General features: G+C 38.9%; 1 protein-coding gene across 2 annotated transcripts in view; it reads left to right on the top strand.

Annotated features, from left to right (window-relative positions):
* The window catches only part of COG4 (component of oligomeric golgi complex 4), an 873,278-nt gene that overhangs the window by 217,509 nt on the left and 638,639 nt on the right, over positions 1-17,130 (top strand). The gene's annotated exons all lie outside the window — the stretch shown is intronic.

Below are 17,130 nucleotides of genomic sequence, written 5' to 3'. Positions count from 1 at the left end.
TAAGTGCAGGTGTGCTAGGGTGGGTGGGATATGGGGGCAAGGAGAGGAGCGTAGTGAGCAGAGTGGGCAGAAACACTATTTGTAGTACATATCAGCTGGAACCAATCAATAGGCTAATACAACTCAGCACTAGTTGAAAGTCTGTAAGGTAACCCTGTATTGCTAAACTTGCTTCAGTAAACCATAATTCTTTGCCTTTTAAATAAAATACCTTTTTACTTTGAGTAGAGGAATGGATAGTATACTGGGAAATGGAAAAAAAACAATGAAGGAAGGCTATGCAGCTGTCCTTCTTGGCGAAATGCGTCACAATTATAGTAAAGGCTTAGACAGAAAAATGTATAAAAAAATTAGCTGTGTCTTTAGCATTAAACTGCTGGGTTAGAGTACACTAGCAATGGGACACGGGCTGTAAAGGAAAAGGGAAATAGAGGTTGAGTGAACAGAAATGATCCCTGGAAACCTTGAGCCAGCTTGCCAGACCACAGTAGAAACAATCAGTTAGTGTGCCTGAAGACAGTGGAGCAGTTAAGAGTAGCAATTCCTAGAGGTAAGAAACTTACACATGTAATAGCAACCTAACACATGCTGCTTTTATTAGGTCTGTATAGTTTTGCAGCTCTTGATATTAGCAGTTGCTAAAAAGAGAGAAGAATGGAGGAATAAAGTTCAGGGGAAAGGGTAGGGAGTCCAACACTATTTGAGTGAGTGAGCGTGCCACTTGACAAATAAGCACTAAAGTGTTTCACTATAGAAACTTGCCTAGTACAGCAGGAAGATTAATGAAACTAATGGGTCCCCTGCGGATGAGATGAACGCTTGTATTTCTTGCCACGAGGAAGTTGCAAAGGGGTGAGAGATCCAGTTAAGCAGGGTTAGTCGGGTGTACTCTCTGGGAAAAATGCAAACAGCAGCTGCAAGAGGAAAAATAAATAAATAAATAAATGTTAGGCCAGGGGTATTAGGAGGGATTTAGGACAGAAGATGTATGATCACTAAGGAAGTGTCTCAGCATAGAAATAGCAGAACTAGACAGGGAAGATAGCAGACAGGGTTGTTAATAAAAAGGATAAGAGGGAGTGAAGCAGCAACAGAGATGGGGAGGGTGAGAAAGGAAAGCAGGAGCCCCTAAGAGAAGGCAGATAGATTAGTACAGCAGAAGTGTCAGAAATGAGGCAGAAGTAGAACACAATATATACAGTAAATCATTTTACAGAATGCATTCAATAGACATTGGTTACTGTAAGCCCTTTAAGGAAGTGTATACAAGAAAAAAAAACACACCAGCACAGTACATATCCGTTAACTTGAGAAAAATTAGCCCTACAAGCAAAGCAACTTAAGTAGACATGAGGCATTAAGTAGAACACTGTATAGCAAGTAAAAACACTTTACAAAATGCGCTCTATAGCCACCACACTATTCTCTTCAGTACATTTGCTGTAACTAACAAAGTAGATAGAGATCAGCCCCAGAAATACTTGCATAGAAAAGCAGTGCATCAGTTACAGCAGTGCCCAGAAAAACATACAGGTAATACTTTAAACAGTGGCTGTGAAAACTGGAACTCTGGTTACAAAACCCTTATGGATACAGTTGGATGTTAAAGAATCTCACAACTACAACTGAAAGAGGCAGACCACATGGCACAGTGTTAGCATCCAGTAAAACCCAGTATAACAAAAGCAGTATACAGACAATAAAAAGTACAGAATGATCTAACAATAGCAGCTTTACATGTAACACTTTAGTGGCATGCACACTTACTCAGGGAGCAGAGGAAATACCCTTCATAAGCATGAAAAGGCTGTTTGAAAATGGCGCCAGTTGTTGAGTGACTAAGTAACTTCAGAGAGGAATTTGATCACGGGAGAGGGGACATGCAGTCTATGTAGGAGGCAAAGGGTGAGGGGAAATGTAGTCAGAATACAGCAGCAATGGGACACAGGAATCTTTCAATATTTCCTGTGATTGAAACTCTGGTGTTTACTGTGAATAGATATTTCATATTTGCATGTTCTTTTATTATTAAATATATTTAAACTTTTCATTGTGGCTGGTCCTTTGGAGAATATTTTAACCTTTGAGAATACTTGTATCTATTGGTGACACTTTGGCCACTCCTGAAGCCTAGCTGTTTGGTCAACATTACCCTTTGTATTAATATTAATTTCACTCAGTATAATTGGATACCCTTGCAAGAGCCTTAGGTAGCTGGCTTTGATGTGTCTGGTGATAGTGATAACTACTTTGTAGTCTGGGCAGAAGGGGGCACAGCAGGTAAATCCGTGCCAGCATTTGTGTGTGCGTTGTTTGTGTGTGCGTTGTTTGTGTGTGCAAATCAAATCTCACAATGTCTGTATGTGTCAGCTACTTGGAGCAGGGACGCAAAGTACTGGTTTCACAGAGAAGGGTGCTGGAGGACTTGACTTGGACACTTGGCTGAGGACTTATCTCTACAGCTGTGCCAGTGGGGAGCCTTACTGGGACCTGGGGAGAGACTGAGAAAGAAACCCAGAGCCTGGGCTGTGTGTTTTCCCTGTGTGCTCTTAAGGGACATTGTTCTTGATGCAGAGATGTTTTTACCTGGAAATTCTAAATGTATCCATTTGTATTCCAGGTGAACATCCGTCTCCATTGCCAGTAGTGAGGATTCAGGCACTGTGATAAATGGCCCAGAGTGGGGATGCCACAACTCTGACAAGGTACCCCACAGAGTATGTCCTACTCATAGTAGAGTTCTTAATTCAGGATTCCTTTGCTGAACCCTCCCCCCAGGCCTTTTGTTACATCTTTCCTCCTTTCAGGAATTTGGTGGAGGTTCTCACCATTGAGAATAACCTTTTGGATACTGTTGTCAAATGTTTTAAAGCTTGGAACTGTTGTGGGACTACTGGCATTATTTCCTCAATCTAGGGGGTAATAGGAGTCTCCCAAAGTGTGTCTCTATTGTCAGTAGACTGGGTGTCTGTTTCTGTGTTACCAGTGCAAGGAGCTGCTTTCAAAATTCAGTTGATACTAGTGGGGCATTTGTTAGTGACATCACACACTGGCATCAGATGCAGTCTTCCCAGTATCAGTTCTGTCAGTTTTGGCCTTCACACCATCATTTGGACATTAATTGATAAGGTGTTTGCTTCATGTTCTGCCATACCAGTATCAGTTTAGCAGGTGCCAGAGTTATTTGTGCCAACATGCCATGTGTGCAGATATACAGCTTACATGCCTTTTGCTTCTCCTCCTTGAGGAATTGTCAGACATGCTAATATTTCCTAGGACCAGTAATAACCACCATGGTATTTCCACCTTTGTCGTTACCTATGTAGTACTCCTGGAACTCCATCTTTTAGACGTCCTTGCATATGTCGTACAGATTTTTTTTTTCCTAGCACAGAATCCTAAAAGGGTGTTGGAATACTCCGACTCTTATCCCCTGTTTTAGAGGCCTAGGAGCATGTACACATGAAATACTTTTATACAGAAACTTTGGCTGGTTCTTCTACTAAGGACTTAAGACAGTGAGGAAGGTGAAATTGGCTCTTCATGTCTTCCTGACAAACAAGTTCAGAGAATGTATGCAGTTAATACAAAAGAAAGTAGATTCTGAATCTTTTGTCCCTGAGAGACTACAAGAGGCATGTAACTTGAGTTTTCTGGCATTATCAGGAGTTTCCTTGAAGGCAGAGAGTCCAGAATTGAACAGGACTATTTGATGGCAGTCCTGTTTATAGCGCTTGTTCCTTAGGACATATCTGTCCATCTAGCTGATAAGGAATATAGACGCAATGACAAATTTGGCAAGCTGTTTTCCACTCCTGCTGTGTGGGCACATAACCATTTGGTGCATAAGTGTTATTTCCCATTAGTTATAGTGGATAATCTAGAGTGTTTTGCTGCAAGAGTCTGTCCTTCAGCACTCCTTGATTTATTGATGCAATTCAGAGAGCACTCCTAAGTCACCTTCTTGCACCCTCCATTTAGAAGTTCTGTTTTTTGATCTGGAATAGGATGATCAAATTAGTCAAGGGTGTTATGTTATGAGGTAGTGCCATCTGTGCCAGGGAGAGTAAGACAGTACATTTATTAATATGCCAGCATAGATAGCTGGAGTTTTGTAAATAATTTTATTTGACTATCACACTGATTTGTACAGATGTTTGAGTTTTTAAAATACATTTGTAAAGTTGCTGGTTTTAAAAAAGCCTCAGCAGTAGGTCCTGCTGAACAGAAATAATGTATGCATGTATATTGGGTTGTATTGCTGTCACTGATTGAATATGTTTGTTTATCAGAGAACTCTGGAAGGTGGTAAAATTTGAAATTGTGTTAAAGCTTTCAGATGCTGCCACAGATCTTAGCAAAGCTCTGTGCGTGTATTGTACCAGAGTCAGGTGACCAGAAGTACTGTCATCCTCTAACCAGCATCTGGTTTCTTTGGAACTGTAGCAGCACTTTGGAACCTGACAGGAATGATTTCTGATAGGATAAATCTCATAGATCCACGCAGACAGACATCATCTGGCTTTTGCTGTGGTAAGACACTTAGCACAAACCAGCTTACATTGCTTTAGTAAGTAATCAAGGAACAGTAATGTTTTTGTTAGTTGGGGACATTTAGTGAGAATAGTTTATTTGCTGCATCTGTGAGAAACTCTCCAGCTGTATTATATTTTATATCTCTACAGTTGAAACTCTGTTGTATTCAGTAGTCTCCTGTTTTCTGTTTTATTATTCACCATTAAATATTTTAATGCCTTTTCATTGTGGCTAGCCCTTTAGAGAATAATTTTAACATCTTGAAAGTACTTATGCTTGTTTTAGTGACATTGTGGCCACTCCTGAAAGCCTTGCTGCTTTGGCACACACTCCCATTTGCATTAGTATTAATTTTACATAGTATAATTGGGTACCCTTTGTAAGAACCTTGGGGTAGCTGACTTGTGGCAGCGTGATTACCTCAGAGTCTGAGAACAAAGGGGCACAGCTAGTAAATCTGCACCAGCTTTTCTCAGCTGTGTATCTGTGTGTGTGAAACTCAAATATCCAAGTGTGTGTGTGTGTGTGTGTGTGTGTGTGTGTGTGTGTGTGTGTGTGTGTGTGTGTGTCAGCTACTGGGAACAGGGACACAGAACTCCAATGTGGTCAGTGTGGTGTTTTGTGTGGGTCTGGAGAGAAGGAGAGTCCAGCACCAGGTTTAAAGTGTGCTCCCTGTATGCTCTTAAAGGAAATTGTGCTTGGTGCAGGGAGCTGCATCTGAAAATACCAAGTGAAATCCATCTTTGCTTTGAGACTGTCCATCGTCAGTGGTGAGAATTGAGTCTCCTTGATTACTGGCCTGGAACCTGTCACAAAGGGCATGAAAGGAATAGGGCAAAGTTTGATTTCTGTGGGAGAGAAGTTTCCATCCTCCACAGAATTCCTTTGCCAGGACACCAAAAAAAAAAAAAAAGTATCATACATGGTTCTAGCATACCCCGTAACTCCAGCAACTGTTTTATCCCCAAAATTAAGCCATATTGTTGCCACAGTCCCAAAAGTTAGGGTCCCTAGCTGCCCCAGAACCAGTTTAAGGGTAGACTGCAACACCCCAGGATTCTTTCAACTGCATTGTAGTGAGAGACTTGGAGGAAGATGTCTTTTTAATCCATACATCTAAATACTTCATCTTATTGCTCCCCATAAATATAGGTATTACTGAACCAGTTTGTCTGTAGGTGCATAATGTATGGGTACAACCTTTGTTTTGTCTTGCTTTTAAATCCTGAAGAGACTTGAAACTGTCACAAAATGTTCCACAACACCAAAATATCCTTTTCTGGATTTATCAAGTAGAAATAATATCCATCTGCAAGTAAATATAACTAGCATGGTAATAAAGAAAAGTTAGATCTTAGAATTTCTGAGTCACTTATTTTCTTTCCCAGTAGCTCTAAATGTATATTAAAAAAAAAAAAAAGGAAAGGGGACATTCCTGGCTGGTTTCTCTGTTCATCATCAGAGAGAAACCCTGCCACTTTAATTCTTGCCTCTGATCCTTCGGATATCCTCCTAATTAACCTTATTATTGTATCCGGGAATGCAAATGCAATCCTAGTTTATTGTGAAAAATGCTTTCTCGGCATCAAGGCCAACCAACAAGAGTGGTATTTCTTATATTCTACTTCCCCCTGGATCATCATTTCTCAATGTGAAATGTTTGCCTTCCTTCCAGAAAACCACATTGATCCATGTCTGTCATTTTCAACAACACCTTTACCATTGTTTTAGCTATAATAGACAAACATTTTATTATTGTAGTTTAAACTTAAATTGGTTTGTATGAAGTGAAGTCTGACAGGTCTTTACCCTCTATGGGCAGTACAGCCACTACTGCTCTTTTTTTCCCAAGATGCTGGTACTTCCCTTCCTTCTAAAATAATATTAAAGTCTTTCGGATTTTTATCACTTTCTTAAATATAACGACCAAAAACAGGATCCACCACAGATTTATTAAGTAGTCTCTAGTGCTTCGGCTCACGCCTTCAAAGGAGAATACTACCAAAAGCAACATAACACATTTATACAATAAAAACACATCAATTAAACAATTAAATGTTCAATTAGCTAATAATTTCTTTAATTATAAAAAAAACTTTCCAATTGCATTCTACATTAATACCACCAGGGGGCTAGAGTACCATATTTCAATATAAAATTGTTTCTTTATATAAAAGTTTCTTTTTTATATTTACATCATCTTGTAAGATGTATCTCATGTAATACAGAAAGAATTGTATATGCATTAAGATGTCCATGTGGAATGTTTTATGTGGGGGAAAGTAAGCGCACTTTTAAAGCAAGGTTGCAAGAACATGTGAGGGATATTAAAAATGAAAAAGTTGAAAGTCCGCTTGCAATGCATTTTAAAAGTTATCATAATAGTAATCCAAATGGTATATTAGCTACTGTTTTAGAACATATTCCTATTGTTCAAGATGATGTAAATATAAATATAAAAAATAAACTTTTATATAAATAAACAATTTTATATTGAAATATGGTACTCTAGCCCCTGGTGGTATTAATGTAGAATGCAATTGGAAAGTTTTTTTATAACTAATGAAATGATTAGCTAATTGAAGATTTAATTGTTTAATTGATGTGTTTTTATTGTATAAATATGTGTTATGTTGCTTTTGGTAGTATTCTCCTTAGAAGGTGTGAGCCAAAGCGCTAGAGACTACTTAATAAATCTGCGGTGGATCCTGTTTTTGGTCGTTATATTTGGTTTCTTTTTTATTTTTAGTTGTTTTTTATTTTATCACTTTCTTCCCTCCAAACTTCCACATGAATGAGACTTTCCTGCAGATTGATTATATGTCAACATTTTTATGTTATCTCCTCCTATCTTAACTGTTAATTGTTGAGCCTCATCTACCTGTAACCTTGGCTTAATTAAGTGTTCCATAAATATGTCCATTTGTGCTTTTATGCTTTATACAAATGTTTTATAAAATTTCCAAAGTATCTGTATTACTGTTATAGGATTTCTGGTTATTTTTCTTATCATAGGCTCTCTAAGTTTGTTGACATCACTTGATTTACTTATTGTTGCCCACATCATTGTGCTAAAAGTTTTGCGCTCTGGAGTTCTTAAAAAATACTTGCTTAACTGTCTAAATTCATGCATATTATCTTAAATACTGTCTTGTTTTCCTCTTTAACACTCTTCAGTTTCTCCTCTTCTTTTTCTATGATATTTCCCTCATTCTGCAATATTTTAACATTTGTCAGCCCCCTAAATAATTCCTATTACTTCCTAAAGTGTGTTGGTCATTTTTGGTAACATCTTTTTGTTTTACAACTACTTTCATTCATTTTTTTTATCTTACAGTTTAAATGAAGTTGCAAAAAATTAAGTTAGTGGTATGTTTTTTTTTCTGTTTACTCATTTTATTCTATGACTCGACCCAGAAATTTGTCATGGTAGGTGTTGGGCAGTCATTTACATATGTCAACAACTTACCAAATTGGAGTCTGAGTTACTTATTTATGTTGAGGTTTGACAATTACATAATCACCATTACTTTTCAGTGTGATGTGTCTTGACTGCAATAACTAGTTGACAAACTGACTTTATAAGAGGTAAGAAACTAGAATTGATCCATTTGTCATGAAACTACAGTAGTCTATAATTTAGGAAGTGAGGTATTGTGGGTTTGGTCTTTCATAATGTGATGGCATGCATTTTTATCTCTGACAAAAATGCAGATGTTGTTATCAGCAGTGTACTTTTTGCACTAAAAACTGTAACATTTGGTCATGTATGTGGTTAGAAGGTTACATCCTACTGCAAATATGTTTGCTATTTTACACTTGCTTCAGAACATTAACAATGCATTTTAATCTCATCTCTTTCTCTCATTTCTACCATATTTGCTTCTCCATTTTCATTTTATCCCACTCAGTAGCCATCATTTCTTGGGGATCTCTGTTTATTAACTCTTCAATAATTTCTGTTACACATTCCTTGAATTCCTCTCTTTTTAGCAGGTAGATGGAAAAGTACCAGTGTCTCGTTTTTACTTCATTACCTTACATGTTTTATCTGTTGCTGCATGATTTGAAAACGTTATTGGATGTGAAATATGAATTTTTATCTCATGTTGCCCAGTTATTGTACATTGTAGAATTAATATGCAAAGTCTGAGTTCCCACTACTGAATTCATGTCTTCCATAACAAATATTGTCATAAAGTTCTTCAGAAATGTACTCTTTCTATATATTCGCTTCTAGGTTCTCTTTATACATCTTCATTATTGCAAATAAAGTTCCAGTCCCACCTGTTCATAATGCTCTCTGCTGAACACTGATTATTTTTCCCCAAATTTTCTTAAGCTCCATAAAAAATGATTTTTGTGGAATGTAAATACATGCAAGCACAATCCTCCTCCTTAGCCATTTTCCCAACACAACTCTACCATTATTGTCTTTTTTTCATAGGTGGGTACTAGGCTATCTGCCCGAAGGCATTTATAAGCCTAGCCAAAATATGTTTGCTTTCGCCACCCCCTTAGATTTAGTTCCCTGTGCCTCTGTCCAGCAGAGCCACTGAAGTGATCCCTGGGGTAAACTTTGTTTCCCATCCACTCATCAAGGTTTCTCTTGAAGAGTGCTAGTGAGGAGCTCTGCCTAATGTAGATTGGAATCTTGTTCCAAAGCATAGGAAGTCTTTGGGACAGGAATCTATCCCTCCAGCATGTCCTATTTATTGTTGTGGTGAGGTTTAGATCCCCAGAGCATGTGGCTCTAGGGGATAAGGCTTTCTTTAGGTAGAGCATGTCCATCACTTCTGGGTTGGACATGGCCTTGTTTGTCAGGTAGAGATCACCTCTGAGCAGGCGGTATGCAACCGAGTACAGCTGGAGTTTCTTCAGTCGAGCTGCATAGGGCATTTGTTTGAGGCCAGTGATCCTCTTGGTGAGGTACTTCTGTGGTCTTTCCAGCTGTTGCAGGTGTCTTGCAAGGTGCATCCCAAATGGGGTGTTGTACTCTATGATGGGTCTGATGAGTAGAGGGGCACAATGACCTCTTTTTTGTTCTGGATGCAAACCCTTTTTTGATTACGTGGGCCACATAGGAGTTTCTAACCACTTTGGCAATGTGATTATCAAAGGAGAGGTTGCTATCTACTTGGGTCCCCAGATCCCTTATTACATTTTCCGTATTTAGGGGACTACCACCTATGTGGTAGTTTGTGGGTACTTTTGTTATTTCCAAAGGGAATAACTATGCACTTTTTGGCATTTAGCTTGAGGCCATGATTTTGACACCAGGTATCCGTCTCAGTGAGACCCTTTTGGAGGATGTCTGTGTCAGCCGGTGAGTCAGTTATAGCCCCTAGTTTGCAGTCGTCTGCGAACTTGGTCAGCCATAGTCCTCCTTTGCTTGTCTGTACCTCTGAGAAGTATATGCCAAACAGGAGGGGTCCTAGGACTGAGCCCTGGGGAATGCCACTTGTAACCGGTTTAGAGTCAGACCTAGCTCCCACAACTCTCACCATGTGGGTTCTGTCCATGAGCCAATTGGCAACCCATTTTGTGACATAGGGGTTTATGTTCAGGCTGGTGAGCTTGTAATACCACAATGAGGAATGGTGTTGAAGGCCTTTGCAAGGTCTAGGTAGGCTGTGTGTGCCACCTTTCCCTTGTCTATAGCCTTGGTAACTGTCTCAAAGAAGTCCACCAGGTTTAGGAGGCATGATCTGCCCTTAACAAAGCCGAACTGGCTAGGGTCCAATGTTTGGAGGTTCCCAATGTCTCTGTTAATGAGTTCCATGATGATGCACTCCATAGCCTTGCAGACCAAGCTAGTCAGGCTTATAGGGCGATAGTTCCTGGGGTCTGTTGTGGCTCCATCTTTGTGGAGCGGAATAACTGTTGCTGTGCACCACTCTATGGGTACGTAGCCTGTGGAGAGGCTGAGTTTGAGCAGTGTGTTTAGGTGAGGGGTTAGTTCGTCTTTGAGCTCATGTAGGACGCAGCTTGGGACACCATCCGATCCCCTTGATGCTGTGTTTTTGGCTTTGGAGAGGGCTATTTTAACCTAAGTGTCTGTGATTTCAGGGGCTGTATATTCTTCTGGTATGGTTATGGGCCCTTTTGGGAGTGAGGGGTGTTGAAGTTTGCACTGAACCTGTCTGCCAGGATGTTGGCAATATCTGTTGGTTCAGTGTATTTTGTGCCATTCTGCACTAACTCCGAGCAGATCTGAACATTGCCACTTAGATTCTTGACATAGCTAAAGAATGCCTTGTGGTTATCTTTGGAGTCCTTGGCAAGTTTTCTTTCAAAGCTCGTCCTGGACGATTTTATGAGGGATCGTAGTTTCTTGCTGATACTGATCAGGGATATCTTCCCTTATTGGGATTTTACTCTTTTCTGTACTAGTTTCCTCCTACTATTGTATAGCTTGTTTATGGCAGGGGTCCACCAGACTGGTTTCCTTTTCTTGGAGGAGTCAGTCTTGGTTTTGCTTGGGATAGCACGATCCATGCATTCTTATAGGTGCCCGTAGAATGCATTAGTAAAGGATTTTGCAGCTTGGACAGCATTATTTTTTAGCATGGGGTCTTTGAAAGTTTCCACCTCCGTCTTAAGTAACGTGAAGTTTGCTTTTGAAAAGTTTTTCACGGTGGTTTCCTTGTCCAGGGGTGGGTCGGAATGTGGATATCCAAAATGATTTGTTCATGGTCAGATCTAACTAGCGAGCAGTTGACCTCCGGTGTGGAACACTGGTCGTCCATGTTGGTGATGACCAGGACCCTCTTCTATCACTATTGGAGCCCATAATCAGTATTATTATTACTCCCAGTTTCCTTTTTCTCAGATATTCTGATGAACTTCCTTCCTCAAATAATTTTTGTCAAATTCATGTGCTCAATTTCTTTCCAAATGGGTCTCTTGCAGCATTGTTGCTTGCACTCTGCATTTCTTAATGTAATTCAGTACTACTAGCTTTTAGTCTTAACCTGTAAGGCCATTTACATTCCAGTATAGTAGGGATAGAGTAGTCATTATGTTAAACTAGTGTTCCTACCTATTATACAGGACATGTTTTTTTTGAATGTCTATTTCCACCTTTTGTTTTTCTTGCACACACTGTTTGGCTGATCTTTTATGTAATTGTTTCTTATCTCCATTTGAACCTGTATCACATTTTTAAGACTGCTTTCATGAAAGTCGTCAAACAAAAAATAAATGCATTTTTAGAACAACCCCATCCCCTGTTAACTTAGAAATGCACACACCAAGTACATTTTCTGCAAATTAAGGTTAATCCTACAGATAGGAACAGTTGCCCTAAACTGACAGCTGTACCCACAGGCATTACTTAAACTAAAATTAAGATTACCCATGATGAAGCACATTATAGCATGTGTTCCCACTTAAGGTTATTGCTGACTGTTCCACTTTCTGATGTGTAAAAGAGCTTGCATGCTTTCAGAGATTAACTTTTAGCCTCAAGAAAAAGTGCACTGGCTATCTTTTAAACTAAATTGTGCACTGTTCTATTAAATACCTTCAAGTATTAAGGCTGCTTGGAAGGATATGGTCTCTTATTCATTTCCCATAATTTTAGACTCTGTTTTTAACTGAATTGCTTGCCATTGTACCTTTACATTTTGCAGTTCCCTCAACGTAGAATGTTCAGAATGCTCAAGATTAATTCCTTGGACCTACAGACAACAAGACTCCATGTAGTAGTCGGCAATAAGTAAAAAAGCATGCAGCAAGGACCTTAATCTAGGCATCCACCATTGCCGAAACAAGGGAAATTAACTAAATTCTATGTCTAATACAATGAGCACACTAACACTACATCCTAGTTGTCCAAGACCACAGTGTTGTATTAACTTAAACATGTTGCTTTCCAGCCTTTCTTACCTTTTTATAGTGTGAAGCCAGTATTTCTTATAGCTAAGAAAAAAAACATTTGTTTACTTTAATATTTTTAACATATGCAACACTCACTGAAAAGACTTTACGGTATAACATGCAGTTTATATATCACAATGGTGCACATCATCAGGCCCACAACGCAATGCCATCCGGCCCCAAGCCCCTGTCACCATTCTTATACTTTTTATGACAATAATTAGATATACTGGAAAATTGTTTTTCCCTCTCTTACAGTACTTGACAATTTGTCCCGCTGTACTGTTTCCCTAATGTGCTTGTACATTACATAAAAGTTATGTGATGTACAAGCGCATTAGGGAAAACGGTATGGTGGGACCAATTGTCATAAGTATGTAAGAGAGGGAAAAATTATTTTCCAGTATGTGATGTACAAGCACATTAAGAGATTCTTTTCTGAATCCTATACAATAGAGTTAATGCTTGCATGTGGCTCTAAATTTGGAAGTGCTGTGATTTAACTTCTTTCTAAAGACTTTAGTGAACAGACATTAATGGTACTGTAGCGTGTGAGGTGATGGCATTTTACTGGAGACGTACTGTTTCTTTACATAGGTAAAACAGAAACTGTTCCTAATTAGTATGGTACTTACCTAGGTATTAATACAATGCACACATTTTAAATATGAATGACAAAAGTACAATGTTTTAGTACCTGTTTTTACAAGAAACATGTGAGCTGTATTCCGCAGCTATGTACAATACATTGTGCTGTCTCTTTCACTCAGCATTACTGCACCAAGTATATAGTACATTAAGCCTGCTTCCCATCAGCTGGAGGGGATTGAATTTCTAAGCAGCAAACAGAGCACAGCTGTCTGTTTGACTTGGCTCTCTCTGCCATCATGCTGTGTAGCTCAAGAACAAAAATTGCAAAATGGGAAACGGACACCTAATTTACATGCAAAAGCATGCAGTCTGAGACGCAATGGTACCATTATAGTACTATGGATTTATACTGCAAATCCAATTTGTTTTCTGACCATACCGCAGCCTCATTGAGGAACACATCTACTCTTCAGCGTATGCTTCCATGAGTCATGATTTTTTTCACATTTGCAGCTTACTGAAAGACTAGATTTAAACTAAAAATGTTTAGGGATCAGAACTGTAATCATTAAATTTGTAGAAGTAAAACAGTCTGTGTTAAGCGGGAACACAGAGATAGTATTCAGTTGCAAATGGCCCTGAGGAAAGGCATTTGGGTGCCACAGAGTCTCACCCCATAACCTCTGTAAAATAATCATATGATGTTTATGGTCATGATTCTGTCTGGGAAACAGTACTGCGGGACAAATTGTCATAAGTATTGTAAGAGAGGGGAAAATCATTTTTTCATATCATTGGATAAAATGCATTTTATATGCTTCACAGTTTTCTGTTTTTATGAAGTATAGTTTTTGTGTAGTAGACAGGTTGTTACTACCGTGCTCGCATGTGTGTGAAGTTTGCTGCTATTCCCACTGAGTAGCATGAAGGGGAAGCAGACATTTTGACGGACATTTGTGAAGGAGTCAAGTTCCTGTTTTGCCCTGTGTTTTTAATAGGAGATTCTATGTAATGCTCTGACATGGCAATACTTATTGAATCTGTACCCAGGTAGGAATTTTTTTATTCACACAACAAAAACTGCATCAAATGGATTTTTAGAGGAGCTGTCCTTTTCTGCTTGCCACATGCCTGTGCAGACGCTGTCATGTTGCTGTATTGAGTGTGTTCACCTTGAGGTGTTATGCAATTTAATGATCATTGGTTATTGTTTTCTCAAGGACTGCTTTAAGCTTATATATAGGTTCATGGGTAGATATCAGTTTGCAGACCATCACAAGCCTAGCAAGTACTTCATAATCAAACCCTGCACCTTGTATCTGGACTGTTTTCAGTCCTCACTCTTAAAGAAGTTCATTGACTGTTACTGAAATATGTAACTGGAATTTAGTGTTGTGCAGACAGGGGCTTGTCAACTGGATTCATGGATGATAGTTTATGTAAACTTCTGTTTAAAATTTAAATTTAAGTAAAGAAAAATAGTTGGTGTGATGACACTTTTTTTTTTTTTTTTTTTTTAAATGATAGGATAGCAGGTGTCTGTGCATATTGCTTGACCGGGTTCTGGCTTGCCAGTCATGCAGGCCACGCCTATTCCAGCAGGAAACCAAGCAGTGGGTTAATGTTCATTGAACAAAGCTGTCAACTGCAGTTAATTGCTGTCAAATAATAGAAAGTAGTAACTTTCTGCAAGAGTTTGTAGTAAGTCATGGCTGCAAGCCAGAATAAAGTTTTTAAATCAAAGTTGATGCAGAAAACGAGCAATTTCATGATGACTGGACAGAGCGGTACTGTTTTATTCACCAGGAGAAGAACATTATTTGTCTTCTGTGTCAGTCCACACTTGCAGTGCCAAAAATATCAAACTTGAGAAACGGTTTTATGAGACAAAACATAAAGATTTTGACAATGTATTTGGTGAGGAAAGACTGTCCAAAACTGAGAGGTTTTGTCGCAGTTTGACTAAACAGCAGAACATTTTTACTAAGAGATCAGCAGACTTTAATGCCGCTTGTGAGGTTGGTTAGATTTCACTAATGATTGCCAAGACTGGGCATCTATTCACTGACAGTGATTTTGTAAAGAACTTCATGATAGCGCAACAAAAAAGCTGTGTCCAGAAGTTTGTAAGAAATTAGAAACAGTCAATCTGAGTCGCATGACCATACAGCGCAGAATTACTAGCTTGTCTGGAGATGTCATAAGGCAGCTGCAGACAAGGCAGCATTGTTTTCATATTTTTCTTTGGCTGCTGATGAATCAACTGATGTTGATTCCACAGCACAACTGCTGGTGTTTGTTCATGGAGTATCTCCTACTTTCAATATTACTGAAGAGCTGATAGGCATGGGCTCCCTTAAAGGACAAGCAAAGTGGGGTCAGATTTACTAGAACAGATGTTGAAACTGTGCGACAGGCTGTCTCTGGATATGACAAAATTGGTGAGCATAACAACTGATGGTGCACCAGCTATGACAGGAGAGAGTAATGGGCTGGTATCCATTGATAAAAAAATCTGGGAGATCAAAACAGGCAGTTAGTAAACTTTCACTGAATCATACATCAGCAGAATTTCTGTGGCAAAGACCTTGTTTTTCAAGAAGTAATGAAGATGGTAATAAAATTAACTTCATAAAAAGTTGAGGCCTTAACCATCGTCAATTCCAGCAATTTCTTCAGGATACTGAATCAGATCATAGTGACCTGCTGTACTCCTGTGAAGTATGATGGCCTAGTTGGGGTAAAATTCTGCGAAATGTCTAGGAATTGCTTGATGATGTTACTAATTTCATGAGCAGTAAAAACAAGGAAACAGAAGTTGCCTTACTGACACATCATGTCAGGCAAAGTTGGCATTTCTTATTGATGTCAGTGAACACTTGAGTGATCTTAACATGAAATTGCAAGGGAAAAACAGCTTGCTTGTGAACTTGCAAACCATGTGTCAGCATTTCAGATGTAGCTCAAGTTATTTCAATTGCAGGCAGCATCAGGGAATTTCATCCACTTCCCCACGTTCCAGTCAATGCTGTAGAAGCACCAAGGCACTGATATACAGACTGTTAATGAAAAGTTGGATGTTTTGATTCATTCGACAGTCGGTTTCAGGATTTTGAAAAGCACAGACTGCAGTTGAAACTGTTCGCAGATCCATTTGGTGTTTCTGTTAATGACATTGAGGCAAAGTACCAGTTGCAACTCATTGATCTTCAGTCATCAGATGGACTCCATGCTACAGTCAGAGAAAACAATCTGACTTTTACAAGAGTCTTCCTGATGTTTGTAAATCTGAAAGGCAATGCACGTGTTCATGCAAGTATGTTTGGCAGCACGTATCATTGTGAACAGACATTTTCACAAATGAAACTCAACAAAAGTAGCTTTCAGAATCAGCTAATGTACAATAACCTTGAAACATTGTTGTGCTTGTCATCAACCAACATTGAGCCTGATATTGCAAAGCTCATTTCAGAGATGCGGCCATAACCGTCACACTGCGTAACCTACTGTTGCCACCGAGTGTGTTTGAAATGTAATCATATTTAATGTGAATACTGTGACTCATTTTACTAATGTACTGTTTAGTGTACAGTGAAGTCTATGTTGCAGTTTACTGCTGTCTTAAGTAAAAATGCCAGCCACCTGTATCTGTTGTTAACTCGTAACAACTTACTATGTTTTGAGGTGGCCCACAGATGTGCTAAGAATTCGTGTAGTGGCCCTCCCCACAAAAAGGTTGTGTACCACTGATATATCATGAAGTGTAATAAAAACAAAAAATGTTTTACTTGCAGTTGCTACTTTTTCCTTTCAATGCCCTTAAAAAACAATGCATGAAGTGAGGTATATGCTTTACATTCCACCCCCAAGTTTAAATCAACAAAATTCCAGTCTTTCTCATCTGCAAAGCCATATTTCACAAATGTGATTGGTGCCTTTCAGTCTCACATTTGTTCATTAATTTTAGTATTGATAGTATTCTTTCTGATCATCTTCTTCTCTTATCACCAGTCTCTGGCTCAAGTCCAAGGTACATCCAATTCTTGTAGTCATCTCCTGTTTTTTTCTCTTTCTCTCTCAAGCATTTTTCCTTGGAATGATCGAAAAGGTTTCACTTACCAA

The sequence above is a fragment of the Protopterus annectens genome, chromosome 8.part0, assembly GCF_019279795.1.
Source record: "Protopterus annectens isolate FY-2018-M chromosome 8.part0, PAN1.0, whole genome shotgun sequence".
Lineage (NCBI taxonomy): Eukaryota > Metazoa > Chordata > Ceratodontiformes > Protopteridae > Protopterus > Protopterus annectens.
The sequence above is the reverse complement of the archived record's forward strand: the minus strand, read 5'-3'. Positions and strand labels throughout refer to the sequence as shown.